Here is a 12,068-nt window from a genome sequence, read left to right as displayed (position 1 = left end):
TAAACCCATTACCTTTATTCAACTCAGCTGTCACTGTATTATAAAATGTGAGAAAGTTACTGAGGAAGATGTACCCTTCACAAAACCATGTTTCCTTCCCATATGGTATCCCATTTCTGTCTATCCATACCTGTATTTTATTCTTAACCAACTTCTTGAGTACCTTGATTACAACTCCTGATATGCTGATTGGTTGGTAATTTGCTGCATCAGTCTTGGAGCCGCCTTTACGTAACAAACTATTTTCCCCCTCTCTCTCCACCCCTTGGGACTAATCCAGAGCCGAGACTTAGATTAAGCGATGTGGTCAAAAGCGCTGCCAAATTCCTACCACCTTCTCTTAAAACTCGAGCTGGTATACCATCTAATCCCATAGCTGTATTCTCATCAAGGTTCTGTAATATGCTATGCACCTCCAGTTCAGTTACCTCAGTTTCCATATAAGTCTTTGCCTCTCTTGTTATTGTTACTGCAATATCTACACCTGCACGATACTCTTGCAAAGTGTTTGCTTAGTAATTCTATCATTTCACCTGATTCAGTTACCTACCTACCATTGACATTCATTAAAATCATTCTGCCATAAATATTTTTCCTTTCATTTGCAACATACTGAAAGAACTCTTTGGGATTTCTTTGATGTGCACTCCTAATTTTCTTTCATACTCAGCTTTTGCCTTTCTTACCACACTGGTTACCCTTCTGGCCTATGCCTTGTACTGCTCATGTGTCTACTGGTCACCTTTCTCCTTGAATTCCCTAAACAAATTTTAATTTTTGTAGCTCCAGCTTAATGATGATATCCATCCATCCATTTAACTCCCACTTCATTTGTTCTCCTGACTCTAAGTATGCAGTCTGCCATTACTTCCCTCAAACACTCCTTTACCACTTCCCATGCACGATCAATATCCAGCCCTTGCAGTCTCACATGCCATGGCACTGATCCAAGCAATCTCCTAGGCTTTTGTCATGCTTACCAGCCCTGCAATTCCACATATACCCCTTCTTAACTAAAATTTGACACATTTAGCTACCTCCCAGGTCAAGATCATACAATCACTCTCACCACTGGTGGCCACATTGCCATATTGGTTATAGACAAATTCTCTGAAGTAATTGCTAGATCTAGCACTCTCAAACCCTGGTACATTCCATCACATGCTGGAATGAAAGAAATAATTAAGAAATTATTTATTAATCAGTTATTAAGAAATAATTATCTACATTCTATTTCCTTTCTCCCATGTGTCCTCTCCAGATGGCACTGGGTGGAACATATAATGAGAACATCTGACAACAGATGAACAAAGAGAACAACAGAATGACACCAAGAGCTGGTTATTGGAAACCAGGTATCCGACCACTCCCTTAAGTGATAAGATGGGACGATGAGATAACAAAATGTCATGGACATTTATGGCGGAAAGGTGCACAAATCAGCCAAAATGGAAGAAGCATGAAGCATTCATCCAACAGTGGACTGAAGAAAGCTGTTGTTGTTAATGATGATGATATATTTCAAAAAGAAGAAAGATGATAAGATTCACTCATCTAATTTTAAATGAATATATATAAACAGGCTTAACTAGGTACAGCAATTATACAACTACTTTTACTGAGTTTATCAATTTAACTTTGATTGATTTAATTTTAATGAGTTATTAATTTTTTAAATTGTATCACCTGATACTCATGTTATAATTAAATATCCCCCACAGAATGGCTGGAATAACAATGTGACATTGTGCCCTTTAAGTGGAAAAGATCTAAGCTTGATTCTCATCACATCAAGAAGAATCTTTATGGGCTTTTTCAGTTTAAGGTGAATTACCCAATCTCACATGGAAGTAGCAGTGTTTAAGCTCCCAGAAACTCAAAATTTTCATCCTGCATACATGCAATTAATAAACAAAAAATATTGAGTGGTGTAGTATTAGATGTTGTGGTGGATGGAGTGTAGGAGGAGGATTAGCTAGTGAGACTGCAGACTGTGTTGTATAGAATAACCTCTTGTGATGAATCCTTGGAGGGTGTCAATAATAATAATAAGTATTATATAATTTCATACAAATTTACAGACAAATTCACTAATGCTGAATATAATAACAATTATCATTCTCATTATTGCCAATGTTAACTTTGTAAATACAAATAAATAAATAATATAAAATGACATTGCAAAATTTGTACTGTTCGCTATATTATGGAATAGTGTGCTCTACTGCATGAAGAAAGCATGATTTTAAATATTTGCTAGCCCACTTGGCTGAGTGGTTAGTGTGTCCACTTTCTAATCAACAGGCTGTGGGCTTGAATTATGCCATGTGCATGAATGTTTGTGATTGTCTTTAAGTGGGAGTGGTAGTCTCACGGGATCATCCAGTGTGAGACCACTTCCTTGCTTATTGGAGGCATGAAGTATCTTGATAAAGTCCTATGTTTGGTTACTAGAGCTAGGCTTCTAGATTACATATATAAATATAGAGAGAGTTTTTTTTTTTTTTTTGTAAAACTAAAGCTGCCGGTACACATTCTTTGCTAGCAGAAAAAGTTGAAAATTAAAACCATACCATCCATGTCATGTGTCACAGTTAATAAAGGTGCCAGTATGCCATACCACTGCATCAGTTCCCCCCCCCATTTCCACACCAAATAAAAAGCATGGGATACAGATAAACAGAAGGAGAAAGAGAGAGATTGCAATCATTAAATCTTATTCTAACTCAAATTTATTAACTAGGAAACAATTTAATTATATATATATATATATATAGTATGATAGACTCTCACCATAACAAATTCAGCATTATAGTAAATTGTTGATCCTAAAGGAACAAAATGACATCCCTTTAGAATGGCATTGTGCTTATAAGGACTTGACTGTATTTGAATTATAACTATTCATGCGTAAGCACACAGGTATTTTAACACGTTTATCATCATTTATAAGAGATTGCAGTATTTCAACTCCAAAAGGATGACAATGAATTATAAAGAAATGGTAATTTTATTTATTTTCTATAAAAAAATAAATAATTTATTTAAACTAAGGGATATTACATCCAATATTGTTTCACAGCCGAATAAGAAACTATATTGACTATATTAATATTGAAGCCTTTGGCTCTTTATACATTTATTAATTTATTAGGACACCTTCTTGGCAATTCTTATAGTAGGGTCGCTACAAACTTGGTATTATATTATCTAGGTCTAGCTACTCATTGATGAGACCTCAATAAAGGTTGAAGCCGGTCTGGGTAGTGACTTTCTCTCATAATGTAGAACAGCAATACAGCGCCTAGGAGCTGGGTTTCACATTATGCGAAAATACCAAGAAGAGTAAAACGGAGCTTGCTCTACCCTTACTATGAGTTGCCCTGTGGTGCACTACCAGATGGACTATCCAGGTATTTGCTTACGCTTGGACTTGCCGAACTTTATACATAGTTTTTATATTCGGCATGAAACTCTTCGAGTTTCTTATTCGGCTGTGAAACAATATGGGATGTAATATCCCTTAGTTTAAATAATTTTACGTCACTGAATTGAAGCCTTTGGCTCTTCATACATTTAGTAAAATAAATAAATTAATAATGGTTTCACATGCAGGTTTCACTAACTTACCAAAGAAAAAAATATATAATCAAATATCAGGTTTTCAGTTTTCTTTAGTATAATAAAACTTTTGAGGAAATCAATATTATGAAAAGCAATTTCTAAATTTTAATCCTATGAAGAAAATTATAACAGTATACTACATCATTGTATATTGACATAAAATAAAATAATAAAAAAAAAAACATAAATATGTACACTTCAGGATTCTATAACAGAAATATGAACTTATTTACAAGCAAATTGGATATGTTTATTTTGAAGTGCTTGTACTTGAGCAACAGTTAAGCAGTGGTTCCTGAAGACAATGCTATATATCAAGGCTTGCCTTGGTTTATATACTAATTAACTTAGTTGCATTTTATTATGTTTAATATAGTAATTTTCCGATTATCCAACTGCACCGAGATATCAATTTGATGGTAATATAACTGAAGGTACAGTTACATGATGATGTACAGAAGTCAGTTGATGCTAACTCATTCAAGAGTTAGTTAACTGACGGTTTGGTTATTCAAAGGTCAGATAATTGAGTGATCGGTGCATACATACACAAGCGTTCATTTTGCTGTGGTAATGACAGCAGTCCAGCCAATCCATGAATATATCATTGATATCACAATTTTATTATGCAGTAATCCTTCAATTATCCCACTGCTGTGAGAAATCACTTTACTAATTGAATACTTGAAGAGTTGGTTATATCGTCTTGTACCAGAAGCTGGTTGACATACTAACCCATTCATAAGTTGGTTAACTGCAGGTTGGATAATTAAGAAATTACTGTAATTATTTACACTGTGTATTCTCCACAGTATTCTGTGTATATGAGACATAGCCCTAAAAATATACTGTTTTAGACTGTTTTTTTTATATAACGTTAATCAACTGACATTAATTTTGTGATGACCGATATTGCTGCAAAACTTTATGAAGCTTTGTGAAATATGAAACTTTTACACATTGCTGGATGAAAGGAACTACATAATATAAAAAAGAGGGTCATTCCATGTGGACAGGTGAATTTTTTGTTTAATTCAGGAATGTAAACCTGTGTTATAAAATAAAATGCATTTTTATAAATAGTATTAATATAAATATGTCAAATGTATACAAAACATTCAAGCAGATTAGCTTACACATTACTGAAGTTAATAATGATGGTGGTTTCACATGTATGCTGATCTACTTAGAAGAGTATGAAATATATGAATTAAATCTAAAGATTCATAAATATAAAAAAGTATGAATTAGAAAAAACCAATTAGTAACTAATATCATATGAATTAACTGAAATTCCAAAAGGTGTAATATAATATAGAAATGCTTAAATGTTAAACAAAATCAAATGTATATAGAATGCAAAATTGATACAAAATTGGTCATAAGTAATGGCTGTTTTTAGTAAATAATTGTGAGAATATCACAATTTTGACAATCTGGAATTTTCAAGGGGACAACAGTAGAAAAATTACAAAAATTTCTCTTTCACAAAAATGTTGTGGTAGTGGTGGTCTGGTTGGCAATAAAGAGAATACACCAATCACAGTAAAAAAACAAACTGGACATGGAAGTTTACATATGATTTTACTTTACTTCATTCTGCCTTACTGTTCCAGATAACGTAGTTATTCCCATGGCATGAACCATAGAGCGGAAAATAGACTTCTGCCGGGACAGCAATTTGACAGGACTATCAAATTCTAGCACCTGAAATAAGCAAAAACAGCTATAGGGAATAAAAATTCCTCTCTCACACAAACACAATTTCATTTAAAAACATGAAAACAAACCTTTTATTTTATATCAGAGTTAGGAAAGGTTATTTGTTTTGTGACATTCTATAATAATACAGAGGGAAAGAGATCTGAAACTTATTACACATAAGAGAAATTCTTCACCAACTTTTCAAAATTAAAAAACAACAACTCATCTTTACTTTTCTGTTACAATCTATGAATGCACAATGAAACCATAACCAATATAATCTGTGAATGGTTCATTTGTTTTTTTCTCTTCTTTAAGAATATTTCACAAAAATTCACAAGCACCTACTGCACTGATTTTATGATTACTCATTTATACTTCTAGACTCTGGCTGATTTTATGGATTTTACTGTATCTGGAATCAAGCTAATTTAAACCTGGTTTTAATCCTTTTCCTAAGTAAGCAAACAGACAAGTAAGTCAAGTTTGCGCCTGCAAGTAGTGCAAGTCTTAGGCAACTCGTGGTAAAGGTGGAATGAGCTCCGATCACTATTCTTAATATTTACCCTTAATGCAAAGCACATCTCCTTGAGGAGATGTATGATGCTGTGCATTAAAGGCAAGGGGCCACTACACAGACTGGTTTCGACCTTTATTGAGGTCTCATCAGTGGGAGCCAGGCTTAGAAATACCAAGGTTAAAGCACCTTATTTTGGTAAAATACTTATAAGCTCTGTATTACTTAACCTATTTCTAAGCCTGGCTCCCACTGACGAGACCTCAATAAAGGTCGAAACCGGTCGGGGTAGTGGCTCCCTTGCCTTTAATGCATAGCATCATACAACTCCTCAAGGAGATGTACTTTGCATTAAGGGTAAATATTAAGAATAGTGATCGGAGCTTATTCCACCTTTACCACGAGTTGCACGACTTTGCGGGTTACCCAGACTTGCACTGCAGGCGCAAACATGACTTACTTGGGAAAAAGATTAAAACCAGGTTTAAAATAGCTTGGTATCTTTTAACATATATTATACCCAAGGTAAAAAACTTTTTACATGTATCTGGAATCATCACAAAAATTTGTCAGTCCATCTTAGTTAATTAGTTAGTACAATGATCACAGCATTAAGTAGTTATTATGGAGGATTTCAACTATAGGGACATAAACTGGAAAGAGGAACAGTTACAATGCTGGATCTGATGACAGCATGAGAGAACTTGGCTGTAACAAGATAGCAAAACTGGGAGTGCTGCTATTATCAGCAGCACTCCCCGTCCCTTTTTGTCCTTTTTATAGTCGTGATAAATACTGTATCCTTCCATTTTGATTCTTGTTAGGATATCATCTTCATTCAACCATGTTTCACTTATTCCAATGATTTTGGAATGAATAAACTTAATCAGTGAAAGCATTTCATCTCCCTTATTTCTGATACTCCTGGCATTTGTAAATAAACACAGCAGTTCACTTTTAGGTCTATACTGCTGGACCTGGCTAAGGCATTTGACAGGATACCACATGGAATTCTAATCCGTAAATTACAACATATGGGAAGGGATATAACGTTGGTGACATGGATAGGTGGGTGGTTGATGGAGAGATCATCATCAAATTCCTGCCATGTACCCTCAAGGGGTGTACAGGATATGATAGTACTACATGAAAAAAATTACATCATTACTAACTTCCTATCTACAATTTTCCTCCAAATCAGTCTGTTACTTGTCAAGACTCCAACATTATCAGATCTTATATTTCTATCGTCTAAGGCACTTTGTACCGCATCAATCCACCTATATCTCGGTCTTCCTCTGGATCGTTTTGCTGCCAACCTGGCAGAGAAAACTTGTTTTGCTAATCTTTCTTCGCCCATTCTGTTTAAGTGACCATGCCACCTGAGATTAGCTCTGCTAACGCATTCCTGGATGCTTACAATGTCAAGTTCTTTCCTAATAGCCTCGTTTTTAATATGATATTGCCATTGATGCCATCTGTTCACGCCTATAATCTTTCTCAGGACTCGCATATCTGCCGTCTCTAGTCTTTGGTCAAGTGTTTTACTTCTGACCCAGTTCTCAGATCCATAAGTTAAAACTGGTTTGAACACTGTCTTCTATACAGTGTTTAGTGTTCTGACTAATTTCGCTCTTATTCCATATGAATTTATTCAATTGACTTCCCACCATACCAGCTTTGCTGATTCTGTTGTCCATTTCTATATTTAATTTACCATCTTCACTAAAAATCTTCCCTAAGTAGCTGAAATGTTACTCGATCCACAGGTTCTCCATTCACAACACAGTTGACATTTTCAATGATTCTGCCTATTTTCATTGTCTTTGTCTTTTTATTGCTGATCTTCATACGACATCTATTACAACAGTTATTCAATTTAGTCAGGGAATCTTGCAAACTTGTAGTGGATTTATTTAGAAGTATAACATCATCCGAATAAAGCAAAGAGCTGACATCAACATCTCCAATTTTGATATCATGTTTAATACCACTTTCCTTCATAATGTGATCCATATAGATAATGAATAACAGAGGGGATAATGTACATCCTTGTCTCACACCAGATTTAACATTAAACCATTTTCCTGTACTTCCTTCAATTCTAACTGCTGACTTACAACTCAAATAAAGACTAAGTATTGCTTGATATAATGCCCCAATGCCACATATAACTGCAGCGTATTGAATAGCTCCTCTCTTGGCACCTTGTCATATGCCTTTTCCAAATCGACAAAACTCAAATACGGATCTTTGTTATATTCCCATGCTTTCTCAACTATTTGTCGTAAAGTGAAGATCTGATAATGACAGCCTCTATTTGGCCTGAATCCAGCTTGTTCTTCACCAAGCTTTTCTTCCACAATTCTTCTCAAACGTTTATCAAGTATACTTGCATAGATCTTGCCAGGAACACTCAGTAGGGAAATACCTCTGTAATTCTCACATTCAGTTTTATTTCCCTTTTTATATATGGGTACTATGAGGGCTCTACTCCAATCATCGGGAATTCGTCCCTCTGTCCAGGCTTTCTGAACTATGCAGTGCAGCCACTGTAAGACTCTTATACCACCATACTTCAGCATTTCTGGTCGAATATCATCTACTCCTGCTTTTCCACATTTCAAGCCTTTGATGGCTTTTTCTACTTCAAGTTTGGATATGTATTCCTGACTGCATGCCTGGTCAGTGTTTTTTTTACCACTGTGCTATCATCACTGCTTGTTTCATTTAGCAGTTTTTCAAAGTAATTACTCCATACTTTTTTTCTCCCATTATCATCTCTAACTCCTTTTACAGCACTCTTTCCTCCATTCCTAAGCTTCTTCAACAACCTCCAGAATATTTTGCCACCTTCTTGATATTTATTTTCTATATTCTTGCCAAAGTCCTCCCATGACTTTTCTTTAGCTAGTTTTACACAGTGTTTAGCATTCTTGCATTTGTCTCTATATTCTCTAAGAGCACAAGCTGACTTATTTGACAGAAACGTTTGATATGCTTTCTTCTTTTCTTTCACTACCTCTTTAACTTCCTGTGTCCACCAGGGAGTTCTGATTTTTTTATCCTTGCAGACAACCTCACCACATGCCTCTCTGGCTGAATCAATCAATTTTCTTCAGAGTTTGCCACTGAATCTCCAAGGTTTGATTCCTGTTCTCAAACTCTTTCATTTTTTCTTCAATAATCTTTGTGTATTTTAGTCTACAGTTCACATCTGAGAGCTGCTCAACTTTTATTCGCTTTAAAACTTTCTTACATGTCATTCTTTTCAATATGACATTCAATTTTATCCTGCTCAAGACTAAATAGTGATCACTTCCAATTTAAAATCCTATGTACACTCTGGTGTCCTGCACAAGGGAGAAAACATCACTATCAACTATAACATAGTCAATGAGACTTTTCTTATTCCTTGCCTCTTCTCTCCATGTGAATTTGTGCACATTTTTATGTTGGAACATGGTGTTAGTAATAACCAGTCCATGTCCTGAGCAGAAATCCAACAGATATTTGCCATTATTATTAGCTTTGCTCTTTTCTCCAAATTTTCCCAAAGTATTTTTGTGTCTCACAATCATTTCCTACTCTGCTATTTAGATCCCCAACAAGGACCAACTTTTCCTTTTTCATTGTGTCAGTTGCTTTTTCTAAAGCCTCAAAAAATTCCTTCACTTCTACCTTAGTAGAACCTTCTGTGGGACCATAGGCACAAATAAGTCTCATTGTCCAATTCCCCATTCTCATATTTGCCCATATTACTCTACTTGAGACTGAGTGCCATTCAAGAAGATTAGCCTCGTATTTTGTGTTGAATACTATGGCTACTCCTTCTTTTCCTTGATTGTCATTGCCTGAATATAACATTTTGTATTTATTGCTAAGAAAAATATCACCAGTTTTGGTCTTTTTTGTTTCAGTCACCCCTATTATGTCGATCTGGTACTTATCTAATTCCTCAGCTAGCTCCATTTCTTTGCATTCAGGCTTCTTACGTTGATAGTACCGATCTTTAACTCGGGTGATGTTGAGTTGGGGTTTGTTTTCAGATTTCTTCCAGTAGCTGACTTTTCGCTGTTCGCCCTGTTTCCTTCGCGAAAACAACAGGGGCCTTGTTTAACCAGGCGATGCCCCAGCCAGCATGAAATTTTGTCATGTTGTACCATCATTTTTTTTATTTTGGTTTAACCAATAAGAATACAATTTGGTCGGCTAAATCCCAAATTGGAGAGATATCAGAGAGTAGTTTATTCAGGAATAGAGTCCAAAAAACAGCCTGTGACTAGTGGTGTGCCACAGGGTTCTGTTTTTGGACCACTGCTGTTTAATTTGTTCATTAACGATTTAGGGAAGGATCTAAGAGGAACAGTTCATTTGTTCGCTGATGATGCAAAGTTGGGTAGGGCAACTGTGAATGCAGATGTCAAAATCTTGCAAGATGACTTGGATAGATTGGAGTTCTGGGTTAAGGAGAATGGATGTCAATTCAATGTGACAAAATGTAAGGTTATGCATTTTGGGGTGAAAAGATTAGCAGCAGTATACCACATTGGTGGAACTGTACTCCAGGAGATTGATGAGGCCAGGGACTTGGGAGTGTTGGTGGATAGGGAGATGAAGTTTAGGGGCACATTGCAAAAGTGGCTGAATCAGCTCATCAACTCACTTGGTTGTTGAAAAATACTTTGACGAGCAGAGACAAGCAAGTTATTGTTACATATAAAAGTATAAAGAAGAAAGAAACCTATATGGAATTATAAGCTGGATGATTATGACAACCACAGAAATTAGATTGGAGCAGTTCCACTAGTGGAAGAATTTCAAGAGATAGATATCAGCAATGCATGGGGCTAATGAAGATATATTTATCAACAGCAATGGCAAATTGCATTCCTCAAGTGAAAGAGATAATATGATTTGTTGTAAAGTGGATGACTAAGAGAATCAAACAGGAATTGCAAATGAAAAAGAGGTTCTTGAAAAAGTACAAAGAGGGATGAACAGTTGGTGCATATAAGGGTGGAATTAGAAAAGTGGCTGCTACATTAAGGAAGACAAAACTGGAATACGATACAGGATTAGCCTTGTGATTCAAAGAAAATTCTAAGTCCTTAGAATTATCTTCATACATTGCCTGAGGCCAGCAGAAGGAGAAATGACTATGGAAGAATGCTACTGTTAGAAATGGGGGGGGAAGGGGGTTAAGCAAACAATGCAGATGACATAGTGGAGTTGTTTAATAATCACTTTTTTTGAGCACTTCATCCTGGAATAGCAGGCTTTACTCCTGGAAGGATGGGAAGGGTTGAAGGTCTAGAAGTGCATGAGGGGAATGTGTTTTAAATACTAAGTATACTGAATGTCTAAGGTCATGAGAGTGGTTGGGATTTCACCGAGCATCTAAGAGAATGCTAAGGAACTGACAGCTCAATTGATCTACTTTTTCAATGAGCGTCTGGCTATGAGAAAGGTGCCCAAACAGTGGAAGAAGGATAAGATAGTGAGTGCCATTGCATGATGGTGCTAGCGGTAGAATGAGGAGTTAAACTACACATAAGTTTGTTTCTCTTCTGTAGTTATTAAGATTTAGAGAAATTATTGAGAGACCGGATACAAAATTGGGCAAATGAAGGTAATGTTATCTGTAAGATTCAGCATAGATTTGTTAAGGAGCTGTTTTGTTGCATAATCTGATTGCCCTTTATAATAAAAGAACAAGGTGAATGAAGGGCATAGACTGACATTTTTTAAAAATTTTATAAAGACATGTGACAGGGTGTCACATGATAAGATGATATATAAGTTGAAGCATTTATTATTATTATTATTATTATTATTAACATTTGACCTCTATGGAGTCAGAGACTCATTGTGGGAGGTACACACTATTGCATACAATGCTCATCCAACTGTGCCTTAAACTGATTCAATGTGTCTATACCCACAACACACTCAACTCAATGCATTCCAATCACCAACCACTCTCCATGCAAAGAACCTACTCCTCACTCCTCTGTTCACACCCTCCTTATACAGTTTCCAGTGATGGCCCCTTGTTCAACTCCCTTCCATTCTATGCAAAATTTCTTCCATGTCGACCCGATAACAACCCCTGTCTAGCTTGTATGTCTCAATTATATCCATCCCTCTTCTTTCTATTCACGAGGCTGTGCAACTTACATTATCTCAATCTGTCCTCGTATCCACATTCCAAAGACCACTG

This window comes from Typopeltis vanoorti, chromosome 24, assembly GCF_054136105.1.
Source record: "Typopeltis vanoorti isolate ZY-2024b chromosome 24, IOZ_Tvanoo_1.0, whole genome shotgun sequence".
NCBI lineage: Eukaryota > Metazoa > Arthropoda > Arachnida > Uropygi > Thelyphonidae > Typopeltis > Typopeltis vanoorti.
The sequence above is the reverse complement of the archived record's forward strand: the minus strand, read 5'-3'. Positions refer to the sequence as shown.